Source organism: Cervus elaphus, chromosome X, assembly GCF_910594005.1.
Source record: "Cervus elaphus chromosome X, mCerEla1.1, whole genome shotgun sequence".
Taxonomy (NCBI): domain Eukaryota; kingdom Metazoa; phylum Chordata; class Mammalia; order Artiodactyla; family Cervidae; genus Cervus; species Cervus elaphus.
In genome coordinates this window covers 41,037,697-41,054,647 of record NC_057848.1, presented here as the reverse complement: position 1 = coordinate 41,054,647, position 16,951 = coordinate 41,037,697, and the positions used below count along the sequence as shown (strand labels likewise).

The 16,951-nt window shown below is 36.1% G+C and overlaps 1 protein-coding gene and 1 pseudogene across 3 annotated transcripts in view; one reads left to right on the top strand and one right to left on the bottom strand.

Moving 5' to 3' along the window:
• The window catches only part of KLHL13 (kelch like family member 13), a 195,885-nt gene that overhangs the window by 56,805 nt on the left and 122,129 nt on the right, over positions 1-16,951 (top strand). The gene's annotated exons all lie outside the window — the stretch shown is intronic.
• On the bottom strand, positions 3,674-4,540 carry LOC122689178 (annotated as a pseudogene).

Sequence of the window (16,951 nt, the reverse complement as noted above, 5' to 3'; positions counted from 1 at the left end):
CAAATATGTAAACAATTGTAAAAGTTTTGTTTTCTAGCCTGTTGGGATAGATGGAGTAGTGGTTGGAAATGTTAAGTAATCAAAATATTTCAGAGTGAATTCTTGTTTTTTCCAGTGATTTTTCTTCACTCTTATTAAGGAATTCAGAAAACTGTAGTTCATAGGTCAGATTCAAAATCCACAGCCACCCTCACTGGCTATTTTCAGTTTCATGGTTTGCTCTACTAGCAATTATTTCCTCAAATTAGGGCTGCCATATTTAGCAAACAAAAATATAGGATGTTCAGATAATTTGAATTTCAGGTAAACAGCTTTTTTTTTTTGGTATAAGGAAGTTTCATGCAGTATTGTTGACATTCATACACTAAAAATGTACCCACTGTTTATCTAAAATTTGAGTTCAACTGGATGGTCCTATGTTTTACCCAGCAACCCTCCACCAAACCAAGTATATTAGGAGCCTCATTTAACAAGTCAAAAGCCTTTAAGTGATATTAATTGATGCCACCATGCATTGAATTCTCTTGACTACGGATCTCTTTGCTAGTTGTCCTTTTGATTTTGCTTGCACTGCCCATGTCATCATGAGTCAGTGGTTTGACATGAAAAAACCTCTTTATGCCATTTGTGCTAATTACGATGGTTACATTATTTAAATATCACAACCACTATTCAAATGTAACTATGAAAAGGAAGCTATTTCTAAGAAAAGAGAGTTGAATGTATTGGGTGACTCCTGAAATTTCAGGGGTCCATTGAAATGCTTAAGATTGAAAAAGTTGTCATTGAGTATGCAGTGCCATGCTGAGCCATACTGGAGCTTGAGGAAATTAAAAAAATCAGTAATACTATCAGTAATACCGAGGCTGTCTTTATTTAAAGTGCTGGTGTAATGTTCACCATGGGTTTTCTGTATTAATTTAGATTTTTTTTTTTAAAAAAAGCAGGTTTATTGAGCTTTAATTCACATACCATAGAATCCATTCATTTAAAATGTACAGTTCCAATTTATAATAGACAAAGCATGGAAACAATGTAATTGTCCATTGATAGATGAATGGATAAAGAAGATGTGGTACATTTATACAGTGGAATATTACTCAGCCATGAAGAAGAATAAAATAATGCCATTTACAGCAACATGACTGGATCTAGGGGATGACAGAGGATGAGATGGCTGGATGGCATCACTGACTCAATGGACATGAGTTTGAGTAAACTCCAGGAGTTGGTGATGGACAGGGAGGCCTGGCGTGCTGCAGTCCATGGGGTCGCAAAGAGTCAGACATGACTGAGCAACTGAACTAAACTGAACTGAATGGACCTAGAGCTTATCATATTAAGTGAAGTAAGGTAGATAAAGACAAATATCATATGTGGAATCTGAAAAAATGATACAAATGAACTTATTTACAGAACAGAAACAGGCTCACAGATGTAGAAAACAAACTTGTGGCTACCAAAAGGGAAAGGTGGGAGAGGGAATTAGTAGTTTGGGATTAGCAGATACAAACTGTTATATAGAAAATAGATAACCAGTGAGGTCCTACTGTATAACACAGGGAACTATATTCAATATCTTATAATAAGCTACAATGGAAAATAATCTGAAAAAGAATATACATATATGTATAATTGAATCACTTTGCGTTATACCTGAAACTAGCACACTGGGGATTTTTCTTTTTTCCTGAGTTTTCAAGCTTTTTACTCAGTGCATGAAGTGACAGCCAGGAAAAAACAAAGTCACTTGATCTGCCATAATGAAAAAAATTCATTTGTGTTCTACCAGCCTTCCAGTGATATCTTGGTTTCTTAAGACTTAGCGTAGTAGGATCACAGTAGATAGCAAAAGGAAATAACAAGATCTCTGCTTGGTCCTTTAATCCAAAGGCAGACTTGGAAGGATTGGATATGTCCCTGAGAAACCCATTTCATTTTAGAACTGATTCAACCTAGTTTCAGGGAAAATCTAAAGTTCATTAACAGATTAAGAAATGAGCAAGGAAGACAACATTTAAATGACTGTTGCTTGCTCTGAATCCTATTCAGCACACCACTAGACAGCATGACTAGACAGCATGACTGATGCCTAATTCTTCCTCATTTGGTTTAGGACTTAACCTATGACAACTAAATAAATAATTTTAAACACAAGTACATTTAGGCATTAAGCAATGGAACTAGAAAACCTTTTCCTATCCAATTACCATGTTTAGGTATATACAAAGTGTAACCACAGACCCCGTCCAGCAGAGAAATTTGACAAAAACCCCTGTCTCTACCTATAACAGCTGTCTGTGGATGTTACCCTGAGTGGAAGGTGTTTGTTCTTATGTTCAGTTCCTTGTTAAGTAAACTGGACCATGCCTGTGGGGCCAATATCCAGAAAGATCAAAGCACCAAGGCTAAAGACAAAAAAAGTCAAGTTGTGGGACCTACTGTATAGACAGACAGAGCAACACTGTATTCCTTTATCATACCATTCTATACGGCGCGAGCACCAATCCATCTCTTGACTCCAGCCCTTACTTTTCCCAAATTTGACATTGCAATTGGTATACCCAGGTCATTACTGGATTTAGCTTTCTGGGTCCTTTGTTGCTGTTCAGTTGCTAAATTGTGTCCAACTCTTTGTTACCCCATGGACTGTAGCATGCTAGGCTCCCTTCCCCTCTACTATCTTCCTGAGTTTGTTCAAATTCCTGTCCATTGAATTGGTGATGCTGTCAAACCATCTCATCCTTTGCTGCCCCCTTCTCCTTTTGCCTCAATCTTTCCCAGCATCAGAGTATTTTCTAATGAGTTGGCTCTTCACATCAGGTGGCCAGAGTATTGGAGTTTCAACTTCTGTATCAGTCCTTCCAGTAAATATTCAAGGTTGATTTCCTTTAGGATTGACTAATTTGATTTCCTTGCAGTCCAAGGGACTCTCAAGAGTCTTCTCCAGCATCACAATTTGAAAGCATCAATTCTTTGGCACCCAGCCTTCTTTATGGTCCAGCTCTCACATCCATACACGACTACTGGAAAAACCATAGCTTTGAAAACCATATGGACCTTTGTCAGCAAATTGGTGCCTCTGCTTTTTAATACACTGTCTAGGTTTGTCATAGCTTTCCTTCCAAGGAACAAGCGTCTTTTAATTTCATGGCTGCAGTCACCGTCTGCAGTGTTTTTGGAGCCCAAGAAAATAAAATCTGTCACTGTTTCCATTGTTTCCCCACTTGTTTGCCATGAAGTGATGGGACTGGATGCCATGATCTTCGTTTTTTGAATGGGAGTTTTAAGCCAAGTTTTTCACTCTCCTCTTTCACCCTCATCAAGAGGCTCTTTAGTTCCTCTTCACTTTCTGCCATGAGAGTGCTATCATCTGCATATCTGGGTCCTTTAATTTGCTGCATATGCACTCTATTCTAAATGTGATTAATCACAAAAATAATCTCTTCAAGAAACCTTCATAGCAAAATAACAGATTCCCTATTAACAGTAAGAGGATCAAGTTTAATAGGCCAAAATAGAAGACAGGAAGTCTGACAGAACTCATGTAGATGGCACAGGAGGTCTCTGACCTCAGGCCCCCTGTGCCGAGCAATAGCGTCACTGGCAAACTCCAAGATATGAGAACTATAAATATCCAGTCATGCAGGAAACAAGAATGTTTCTTTCTCATTTAGTCATCCCCTGAACCTTCAACAGACCTTTCATCTGTAGCCACTTTCCAATTTGTGCCTTTGTCCTCTCTTGTATTTCATTGTACAATGAATAGAGTGAATTGTAGGGATGTGGGCTTTTTTCTCTTTTTCCTTTTGCTTTTCTTACTGTCTCTTTCCTCTGAACTGCTGGATGCAGAATCATCTGACTGGAAAGTGTCACTTTCTGCCTCTAGGAATAAAGCAGATTTCTTGAGAGACTTTTTCCTGGATTTTTTCTTGCGCTTTTGTGGTTGTCTCTTTTTCCTAGTACTAGAAGCCCCAGTTTCTTCTGAGATCTCACTTGAGGAATCTGCTGTTCTATCTGTGGCTTCCTTTTTGCTTTTCTTCTGGTTTTTGTGTGACTTTTTTTTTCTTATTTTTTTGTGGGATTTCTTTGACTTTTTGTGTTTGTGGGATTCATGGGTAGATGATTTTACCTGGGGAAATGTTTTTTCCCCATTAGACAGCATGTACTATCTTGTTGATCACTGTCTGTTTCAGATTCTTGAGGGTATAACTCTTTATAGCCACTGTGACCCCATCTGTCTGGCATGTTAGCTTCATAATCATATAACTACTTGTTCCAGGATTTAGCCTTAAGAAAATCATCATCCACTGCTCCAGAAATTTCATTCTTTGGCTTCTAATAGTCTCTTGACTTTCTTCATCAAAACCATCATTAGGTATCTGGCTTGAACTGCTGGGTCACATTTTCCTTTTGGTCCCCCAGTAAGCATCTTCCATCTGTTTCTCCAGTTCTCTAATTCCTCCTGTATCTTATTGTGAGCATCCATGTGCCGGATGACATTCCTTAAGAGAACTTACTCCATGGAAACTTCGGACATTCTTCAATCCCTCGATCCTGAGGCAATCAGGCACTTGTTAGTGTGAGATAGGAACCACTCCATTACAAGATTTCCTCCCACTCGGGAAGCAAAGAGTTGGGGCTCAAAGGCACTTCTACACCATGCGCCACAGCCTCATGTGGTGGGGGTGAAGGGAGGAAGTGGTCTCTAACACGACATTGTGATTCAGCTGTACTTCAATAAAAAAAAGATGTACAATTCCATAATTTTTAGTAAATTCACAGATACGTGCAAATATTACCAGTCAATTTTGATATATTTTTATCACCAGAAAAATAAACACCTGCTCTTTAGATAACAGTTCTACCACCCACTATCTTCTTCAGCTATAAGCAGCGACAAATCTACTTCCTATCTCTATAGTTAGCCTTATTTTGGACATTTTATATGAATGGAGTCATGCAATATGTTACCTTATTTGACTGGCTTCTTTAAGTTAGTGTAATATATTCAGTGGTCATCCATGTTGTAGCATGAATCAGAGCTTCCTTCCTTTTTATGGCTAAATGATATTCCATTATAAAAATATAACACATTTTGTTTATTCACTCACAAACTGATAGTCATTGGCATTGTTTCCTACTTTCAGCTATTTTGAATAATGCTGCTATGAACGTATATGTAAATGTTTTTTTGTTTGGTAAATTTTTTCAAATCTTTCGGGTGGATTCCTAGGAGTGGATGTGCAAGTCATATGGTAATTCTGTGTTCAGCTTATTTTGGAACTGCAAAACTATTCCACAGAAATTGCACCATTTTGCAAAAATTCCCACTAATACTATACAAGGGTTCTAATTTCTCCATCCCCTAGCCAACATTCATTATTACCTGGTTTTGTTTTGTTTTTCATAATAGCCATCCTAATGGGTGAGAAGTAGTATCTCAATATGAATTTGATTTGCATTTTGCCTGTGATTAGTGATGTTGAGCATCTTTTCATGTTTTGTTGGTCATTTGTGTATCTTCTCTGCAGAAATATCTATTCATGATCTTTGTTCAATTCCTAATTGAATTGTTTATTGTTGATGAGTTGGAATTCTATGTATTAATCCCTTGTCAGACATATATTTGCAAGTATTCCCCCCATCCTATAGGTTGTCTTTTCACTTTTCTTGATAATGTACTTCAGTACATAAAAGTTTTTAATTTTGATGAAGTTCAAATTATATTTTGTTTTGTTGTTTATGGTTTTGGTATCATAGTTAGGAATTGTTTGCCAAAACTGAGAACATAGGGATTTACCTCTATGTTTTCTTCTATTTCATCATTCAGCCCTAACATTTAGCTTTTTGATTTTAGTTGTATTTGTATATGGTATGAAGTAAGGGTCCAATTTCATTCTTTTGCATGTGGCTATCCAATTGTGCGTAGTACCATTTGTTAAAGAGACTGTCCTCTGCCTATTGAATAATCTTAGCACTCTGATTGAAAAGCAGTTTACCAAAGATCAGTTCAGTTCAGTCGCTCAGTCGTGTCCAACTCTTTGTGTCCCCATGGATTGCAGCACGCCAGGCCTCCCTGTCCATTATCAACTCCTGGGGTTTACTCAAACTCAGATACATGGCTTTATTTCTGGACTATCAGTTCTATTCTGTTGATCCCTATGTCAGTTCTTATGCCAGTACCAAACTGTTTTGATTACCGTTGCTTATTAGTAAGTTTTGAAATTAGGAAATTTGAGTCTTTCTATTTTGTTCTTGTTTTTCAATATTGTTTTGACTATGCTAAGTCCCTTGCAGTTATATATGAACTTTAGAATCAGCTAGACAGTTTCTACAAGGAAGTCCGTTGAGATTCTGATATGCTCTATGTTAAATCTTCAGATCAGTTTGGGGAGCATTGCCATCTTAACATTATTAATTCAATCCATGAACATAGGATATTTACCCATTTATTTAGATCTTATTTTTCAGCAATGTTTTGTAGTTTTCAGAGTACAACTTTTGTGCTTCTTTTGTTAAATTTATTCCAAAGTGTTCTTTCCTTTTGCGTACCATTATTAATGAAATTTTTTCTTAATTCCATTTTATATTTTTTATCTCAACTATAGAAGTACAACTGATTTCTACATATTGAAATTGTATCCTGTAACCTTGATGGACTCATTTATTAATTCTAACAGTCTTTTTACCCAGTTCCTTAGGATTTGCTATGTGTAAGTTCATGTCATCTGCTAATAGAGAAAGTTTCATTGCCTCCTTTCCAATCTGATGCCTTTTATTATTTTTTTCTTGACTATTTGCCCTGGCTACTACTTTGAGCACATTATTGAATAGAAATAGTGAGAGCTGTTACCCTTGTTTTATTCTTGATTGTGCAGGACAGGCATCCAATCTTTTGTCATTAAGTATTGCATTAAATTAACATTTATCTTGATTACTGAGTTTTGGGGAACCCCTGAAAGATTTCAGCCTGTGATGTCACTCAATTCACTTCAGTCCTGGACCTGCACTTTAAAAAGATTTGAAGGAAATTGTAAAAACTCCTAAGGATTCTACTGTACAAGTGGCTTTTTCTTCTCTTCCTGTTTTGAAGAAAACATCTATAAATCACAGTTCATGCATTCATTGCTTTGAGTGAGTTTAACTTGTGGAAAAAGATCCAGTTAGCAGGCTTATATACAAAGAAAAAGCCTTGTCTCTAGATCAAATGATAAGGCAAGTCACAAATGATTCCTATTTTAACTTTTTTGATTAATCAACAAACCTCAGGCCTGTATATATCCCATAATATGACTTATACTATGGATATGAAAGATTGTATAAAGTATAGATCTACCTACACTTCCCTTACTGTCTTCTTTAGTTTTGTTAAGTTTGCTAAACTTATTGTTAGGGGCCCAGGAAAACTATTATCTTTCTCCAGACCTGCATGCTCTGTGTACTCCCTTGAATCCCTTGCACAGTGTAAGTTGAGTGACCTAATTAATAAAGTGGAGATTTATTTTGGAAAAGTTTTTGTCAGGAATGTTGGCTTTCTGTGGAGCTCTGATTAGTGAATTATCATTTAAAGGTTTTTACCATATTTGAAACTCACTCACTAAAAAGAGATAAAACTCTAGTAAATGGACTGTACTAATTGTGATCGGGCCAGATGTTTGTTGTTTTCATTGAATTGACTCATGCTGATTGTGACTGAATGGTGTGTTAACAGTATTCTATCTTTTTAAAAGGAAATTCTTTGTTTTTTTAATTTAATGTTGAAGAATATAATAAACTTTTAGAACACAGATTGCAATTAAATATATTTTTTGCTAAGATTGATTAGATTATGGTATATAACTTACAGTGGGTCTTAGTTAGAGTTCCTAATATAATTAGCTGATCATGTGGGTAGAATTCAATACATTCTTCTTGGTCAGAATAACAAATATTATATAACATAAATATTATGTAATATATGAGTGGACTTTTAAAAACCTGTTTACATTTTTCACATAAATATTTTGTCCAAAATATAGTCAAAGGATAAGCATCTTCTATTCATATTGACCTAAATCATTGGGGGAATAATTGACACTTTTTAAAGAAATCAGTGGTAAAATGCTGATTTTACCGCTAGGAAAGAAATACTTTCATTTCTTTTGCTATTGTTTAGGTTTTGCTTAGTGTTTAGAGCATGGACTTCAGATTTCAGCTATAAATTTATTTGAAAACTAGTATCTTTTTTTTTTTTTTTTGAAAACTAGTATCTTTAAGCTTTAAGGCCTCCAGTGAAAAGACAATAAAATGATTCATTCTTTACTTTTATAATATGAGAAAAATATAATGTAATAAAAACACTGCATTGCATCTGGGTTTTTCAAGTCACTTGGAGCTTGATTATTCCATTATATTGGAGACAAAAGCATTTTTGTTTTAAGATAGCTTATGAATCTCATTATGCTTGGATAAACAGCTTTCTGGTAAGGTGATTACTGTAATATAAAAGCACTTAAGAATTTTACCCTTTGGAACATGGAGGACAAATTCAATTTTGGCCAGCTAGCATGGGGATGGGAAAAAGCAACAACCTTCACCTGCTTTCTTAAACTAACCCCAAACTGGAAGCTTTAATAATGAACCCACTTAATTGCCTTCTCCAGTAAAATGTACAATAAATTTTTGTTTATCTTCTCTGATTTTCTGTAAAGATTTCATTTAAAAGGTTTTCTGTAAACTTTTTTCTTCTTCATTGTCTTGCTCCCTCTCTTCTCTTTAAAGTTGAGTTATAATCGACATATTACATTATTAATTTCAGTTACTGAAATTAATTCAGTTAATGAATTAATCGATTCAGTTAATGAATCGATATTTGTATATAGTTTGAAATGATCACTTGAGGAAGTCTAGTTAGCATCTGTCACTGTACATCATTACAGCTCTTTATTCTTGTGATGGGAACTTTTAAGATTTACTCTTAGCAAATTTCAAATGCAGTACAGTATCATTAACTATAGTCACCATGTTGTACATTACTTTGTCACTTTCTTTTGAAGTATAATATTTTTATTGTACCAAGGGTTTTTATAAATTTTTATAGAAATATAGTTGATTTATAATCTGTTGGTTTCAGATGTACAGCAAGGTGATTCACATATACATATATTCTTTTGAAAATTCTTTTTGTTGCACATTACTACAAGATACTGAGTAGAGTTCCCTATGCTCTGCAGTAGATCCTTGATGATTATCTATTTTATATATAGTAATATGTATATTTTAATACCAAACTCCTAATTTAATCCCTCTGCCAACTTTTCCCCTTTGATAGCCATGTTTGTTTTCTGTGTCTATGAGTCTATTTCTGTTTTGTGTCATTTTTTTTTCATTTTTTTTGTATCATTTGTATCATTTTTTAGATGTATAAGCAATATCATAATTCTGTTTGACTTTCTCTGTCATACTTCACTTAATATGATAATCTCTAGGTCCATCCATGTTGCTGCATTATTTCATTCTTTTTAATGATTAAGTAATATTCCATTGTATATATGTACCACATCTTCTTTATCCATTCATCTGTTGATGGACATTTTAGTTGCTTCTGTGTCTTGGCTGTTGTAAATAGTGCTGCAGTGAACATTGGGGTGCATGTTCCTTTTCAAATTATAGTTTTGTCTGGATATATGCCCACGTGTAGGGTAGCTGGGTGCTATGGTAATTCTATTTTTAGATTCTTAAGTAACTTCCATACTATTCTCCATGGTGGTTGCACCAGTTTACATTCCCACCTACAGTATGCGAGGGTCCCCTTTTTGCCACACTCTCCCCAGCATTTATTATTTGTAGACTTTTTGATGATGGCCATTCTGACTGGCGTGTGGTGATACCTCATTATAGTTTTGACTTGCGTTTCTCTAATAAATAGCGATGTTGCGCATTTTTTCATGTACCCTTTGGCCATCTGTATGTCTTCTTTAGAGAAATATCTATTTCGATCTTCTTCCCATGTTTTGATTGGGTTGTTTGTTTTTTTATATTGAGCTATAAATGAGCTGTTTATATATTTTGGAAATTAATCTCTTGTCAGTCACATCATTTGCAAGTACTTTCTCCCATTCTGTATGTTGTCTTTTCATTTTGTTTATGGTTTCTGTTACTTTGTCATTTTCTTGTTTGTATAAGTAAAGATACAGGATTCTTCATGGTTTTAGTAGCATCTGAGCAGTGTCTTACTATCTTTTGAATGTAAAAATGTGGAAAATAGTATGGAGGTTTCTCAAAAAATAAAAATAGAACTGCCATATACCTAGCAGTTCCACTCCTAGGTATATATCTGAAAAAAGTAGAAAACACTAATTTGAAAAGATACATGTACCCCAGTGTTCATAACAGCATTATTTGTAATAGCCAAGATACAGAAACAACCGAAGTGTCCATCAACAGATTAACTGATAAAAAGATGTGATACACACACACACACACACACACACAAACACACAGGAATGCTATATAGGCATTAAAATGAAGGTTTTGCCATTTACAGCAACATGAAAGGACTTGGAGTGTATTATGTTTAGTGAAATAAGTCAGACAGAAAGACAATTACTGTTTGTTATCACTTATATGTAGAATCTAAAAAATGAAAGAAGCTAGTGAATATAAAAAAAATGAGACATACTTGTAGATATAAAGAGCAAAATAGTGGTTATCAGTGGGGAGAGGGAAGTAAGTAGGGGAAAGATATGAGTGAAGGATTAAGAGATACAGACTCCTATGTATAAAATAAAGAAAATACAAGGATATATTATACAGTACAAGGAATATAACCAATATTTTATAATAACTATAGATGGAGCATAACCTTAAAAAATTGTGAATCACTTGTTTGTATACCTGAAACTTATCTAATATTGACTATAACTCAGTAAATTTTTTTTAAATGTGGCAAAGGATAATAATGTGTCTTTAACATGCTGAGTTTCTCTTGGTTTCTGACACACGCACACACACAAATTGAGGTTGAACATCTCTTCTTATGCTTCTTTGTTGTTGTTGTTGTTCTCGGAAAGGCCTGTTCAAATACTTGCCCATTGGGTTCCTCATCTTTATAAATGATTTTGGGCGGACTACTTTATGTATGATGAGCATTAAACTTTTGCCTGGGACTTCCTTGGTGACTCAGTGGTAAAGAATCTGCCTGCCAGTGCAGGAGACACAGGTTTGATCCCTGATCCGGGAAGATCCCACATGCCGTGGAGCAACTACGCCCGTCTGCCACAACTTCTGAGCCTGTGCTCTAGAGTCCTGAAGCCACAACTACTGAGCCTGCATGCCCTAGAGCCTATGCTCCACAACAGGAGAAGCCACTGCAATGAGAAGCCTGCGCACAGCAACTAGAGAGTGGCCCCCACTGTCCGCAACTAGAGAAAAGCCCTAGCAGCAGTGAAGACCGAGCACAGTCAAAAATAAGTACATAAATAAAAATTTAAAAAGAAAACCTTTTGCCTGTAGTAGTTGTTACAGTCCCTCTCCACTTCCCCTTGTCTTTTAAGTGTGTTGCACCATATAAACTTGTAACTTCTTTTTAAACTAACAACCATATAGACCACTTTTATTTTCTTTATGGCTTCTGTGTTTTTTGTTGGCCCTTAGCTTTTTTTTATATTCTATTAAAAAGATGCTCTCTCCTATTCAGTAGGTTGCCTTTTTCTTTTCTTGATAAGTTTCCTTTGTGTGCAAAAGCTTTTAAGTTTAATTAGGTCCCATTTATTTTTGCTTTTGTTTCCCCTTTCTGTGGAGACAGATCCAAAAACATGTTGCTCAGACCAAGGTCAAAGAGTCTCTTGCCTTTGCTTTCTTCTAGGAGTTTTATAGTTTAATATCCAAAATGTATAAAAAACCTATACCCCTCAATATCTAAAAAACAATGATTAAAAAATGGACAGAAGACCTGAATAGGCATTTTTGCATAGAAGACATACAGATGGCCAACAGACACATGAGAAGATGCTCAACATCACCAATCATCAGGAAAATGCAAATCAAAACCACAGTGAGATAGCACCTTACACCTGTCAGGATGGCTGTCATCAAAACAGCAGGAAATGATAAGTGTTGGCAAGAATGTGGAGGTAAGGGAACCTTTGTGTTCTATCAGTGGAAATTAAATTGGTGCAGCCACAGTGGAAAATATTATGGATGTTCTTAAAAAAATAAATAAAACTACCATGTGATCCAGCAACTTGATTCCTGGGTATTTATCAAAAGAAAACAAAAATACTAATTAGAAAAAATATATGCACCCCAGTGTTCATAGCATTATTCATAATAGCCAAGATGTGGAAACACCCTAAATATCCATCAATAGATGAATTAATAAAGATTTGGAATATATATACAATGGAATACTACTCAGTTATCCATCAACAGATGGGTTAATAAAGAAGACTTGGTATATATATGCAATGGAATATTATGCAGTCATTTTGAAAAATAAAACTTTATTAAATAAAAAAAAAAAAAAACGAAATTTTGCAATTGTGTCAACATGGATAGACCTGGATGGTTTTGTACCTAGTGAAATAAGCCAGACAGAGAAGGTCCAATACAGTGTTTTCACTTATCTGTGGAATCTAAAAAATGAAACAGATGAACAGTTATAACAAAATAGAAACAGACTCAGATATGGAGAACAAACTAGTTGTTACCCAAGGATAGGAAGTGGCAGGAGGAGCAAACTAGGTGAACCCCTTAAGAGGTACAGACTACTAAGTATAAAATAGTTACAAGGACGTAATTTACAGCACAGGGAATATCCTTTTTGTATGGAGTGTATTCTATAAAATATTAATTTACTATTTTGTATACCTGAAACTAATATAATGTATGTTAACTGCAATTAAAGAAGAAAATAAACTGCATTTTTTGTAATTTGAAAATGTGAACATTAAACAGGAAAAAAATCTCCTTTATATTATTCTACTACTTTTATATATTTTTTTCATATTTAGAGATTTAATTCCTCTGAGGTGTATATATATGGTATAGATAAAACTTCTATTTTTTCCCACTAGTGTATCCAGTTTCCTCACAAATATTTATGAGAATTTCATCTTTTTTTTGCTAATTGTGACTACCACATTCACCATAGCTAATAACCATATTTATTTTGATCTATTTTTAGATTCTGTTCTGTTGCTCCTTCTGTCTGTTCCCATGCTAGTACCACGCTGTTTTAATAGTTACTGTACCTTAATAGTACATCAAGTGGAAGTTGCTTCCCCCCTTATTTAAAAAAATATTTGGGCAATTTTTATGTGTTACATCTCCCATTGAACTATAGTTTCAACATGTAAAATATCCATCCTCCTCCACAAGAAAAATCTGACCCTTTGCTAATTTGATTTAGATTGCATTGCATTTCTATATGAATTTTGGGTAAAATGTCTATTTTTCAATATTCTTTGTGTGGGGGGTATCTGTGTCCATGTATTCATTTATTCAGGTCCTTCCCTGGGGGCTCAGATGGTAAAGAATTTGCCTGCAATGCGGAATACCTGGGTTTGATCCCTAGGTTGGGAAGATGCCCTGGAGGAGGGCATGGCAGCCACTTCAGTATTCTTGCCTGGAGAGGCCCATGGACAGAGGAGCTTGGCGGGCTACAGTCCATAGGGTCACAAAGAGTTGGACATGACTAAGTGACTCACTTTCTTAAAAATTATTTTGTGAAATTTTATTTTTACAAGTCTTTCACATTTCTTTTTAGGCTTATTCTTAGTTATCTTACAAATCTATGTCTTTGTGGAACTGATATTCTTGTAGTGGTCAATTTACTGTGTTAGTTTTCCAGTTAATTCTTCCATTCAGTTCAGTTCAGTTGCTCAATCATGTCTGACTCTTTGCGACCCCATGGACTGCAACACTCCAGGCCTCTCTGTCCATCACCAACTCCCAGAGTTTATTCAAACTCATGACCTTTGAGTCGGTGATGCCATCCAATTGTCTTCATCCTCTGTCGTCCCCTTCTCCTCCTGCCCTCAATCTTTCCCAGCATCAGGGTCTTTTCAAATGAGTCAGCTCTTCACATCAGGTGGCCAAAGTATTGGAGTTTCAGCTTCAACATCAGTCCCTCCAATGAACACCCAGGACTGATCTCCTTTAGGATGGACTGGTTGGATCTCCTTGCAGTCCAAGGGACTCTCAAGAGTCTTCTCCAACACCACAGTTCAAAAGCATCAATTCTTCAGTGCTCAGCTGTCTTTATAGTCCAACTCTCACATCCATACACGACTACTGGAAAAATCATGGCCTTGACTAGATGGACCTTTGTTGGCAAAGTAATGTCTGCTTTTTAAAATGCTGTCTAGGTTGGTCATAACTTTCCTTCCAAGGAATAAGCGTCTTTTAATTTCATGGCTGCAATCACCATCTGCAGTGATTTTGGAGCCCTCAAAAATAAAGTCTGCAACTGTTTCCACTGTTTACCCATCTTTTTGCCATGAAGTGATGGGACTGGATGCCATGATCTTAGTTTTCTAAATGTTGAGCTTTAAGCCAACTTTTTCACTCTCCTCTTTCACTTTCATCAAAAGGCTCTTTAGTTCTTCTTTGCTTTCTGCTGTAAGGGTGGTGTCATCTGCATATCTGAGGTTATTGATATTTCTCCTGACAATCTTGACTCCAGCTTGTGCTTCCTCCAGCCCAGTGTTTCTCATGATGTACTCTGCATATAAGTTAAATAAGCAGGGTGACAATATACAGCCTTGATGTACTCCTTTCCCAATTTGGAACCAGTCTGTTGTTCTATGTACAGTTCTAACTGTTGCTTCTTGACCTGCATACAGGTTTCTCAGGAGACAAGTCAGATGGTCTGGTATTCCCATCTCTTTCAGAGTTTTCCACAGTTTATTGTGATCCACACAGTCAAAGGCTTTGGCATAGTCCATAAAGCAGAAATAAATGTTTTTCTGGAACTGTCTTCTTTTTCAATGATCCAGCGGATGGATGTTAGCAATTTGATCTCTGGTTTCTCTGCCTTTTCTAAAACCAGCTTGAACATCTGGAAGTTCACAGTTCACGTATTGTTGAAGCCTTGCTTGGAGAATTTTGAGCATTACTCTACTAGTGTGTGAGATGAGTGCAGTTGTGTGGTAGTTTGAGCATTCTTTGGCATTGACAAAATGTGGTCCACTGGAGAAGGGAATGACAAACCACTTCAGTATTCTTGCCTTGAGAACCCCATGAACAGTATGAAAAGGCAAAAAGATAGGAAAAGGCAAAAAGATAGGACACTGAAAGATGAACTCCCCAGGTCGGTAGGTACCCAATATGCTACTGGAGATCAGTGGAGAAATAACTCCAGAAAGAATGAAGAGACAGAGCCAAAGCACAAACAACACCCAGTTGTGGATATGACTGGTGATGGAAGCAAGGTCCGATGCTGTAAAGAGCAATATTGTATAGGAACCTGGAATGTAAGGTCCATGAATGGAAGGCAAATTGGAAGTGGTCAAACAGGAGATGGCAAGAGTGAATGTCGACATTTTAGGAATCAGTGAACTAAAAAATTCTTCTGGACTTTTCATAAAAACTTTCATGTTATCTGTAAATCTTAGATCTTAAAAGTGTCATCCATGGTCTAGCAGCAGCAGCATTCTTTTTGAACCTCTTAGAAAAGCAAATTCTCTAGATCCATCCCTCATCAACTAACTGAGAAACTCGGAGGTAGAGCCCAGCGGTCTGTGTTCATCTTGCTCTCCAGAGAACTCTAATACTGTAGTCAAGTTTGAGGACCACTGATGTAATTGATAGTTTTTTTCTTAACCATATTTTCACTTCTCACCTCTATTTTCTTGCAAGATGTGTATGTAACAGTTCACAGTCTGTTACATAGAATGGATTATATAGAATGGACTTTGAAGAGCTTGAGACTAATTAGTAACTTTCCAGAGAAACACTGGAGAGGGGAATGATGGGAAATGAACTTTCTTAACCAGGTGAATGGGTGGGGGGGTGTACTTAACCTCAGACTGAGGTTGATTGGGTCAGAGAAATTAAGTATATTAGGATGAATTTTAGCCCTTATTATATGAAAACAGTAACTATTAGAAAATCAAATAGAATTGCATTAATACAAGGACAATAACTTCCTTCAACATTGGTAAAAGACAAATGATTCCATTAACCAATAATATATCCCAAAGGCACCCATAAAGCCTTTTATAAGTGTCAACATGAAAAGGGACTTCCATTGGATCACACTGAAGAAGGAAGGAGTGGTATTATTGCAGAAAGCAGTGTAACTGCATGGTGTAGGTATATCAATAAAGAGCAAGATGGTAGTGACCACGTGGGGCAGGTTGCCCCCATGACTGCAGCAAGAAAAGTGAAATTATTGAGTGTGTCAGTCACCTTGGCGTAGAGCCAGGGGAAGGAAGAAACCTATGGGTTATGGAACGTGGGGATCCAGTGTATTTGGTTGGAGAAAGCCAGGCAGGCTGATCTCTTACATAAAAGGTATATTCTGAAATCAGCTGTCACTGCAGACGTTCGTACAGTGCAACTGTTATCCTTTGTTGATATCCTTTGCACATTTTGTTAGGGGTGCTTATGTGGGAACATTCTACATGGTTCTAGTTGGTTTCAGAATTTCTCTAGGGAAAAATCATCACCCAGCTCAAATCTCTTGCTCTTTTGTTTTAGGGTAGGACCTCTTAGTGCCATGGGTGGGAGGGGAGTGTGGTGTCTGTCATGTGTGAAAGCTGGAGGATTCAATAGTCTGTGACATGTTAAAAATTAACCTTTAAGTAACAAACTATTTCTGTTCCTTAAATTCCAAAGTTTGGGATTTCAAAATGATTTTGAATTTTTCATGACACTGCTACATATAACTTGATTTAGAGAGAAGAGCAATTATGTACAACTTTTCTACAGGTTGCCATGTTTTGATTTTGTAATGTTTAGCACT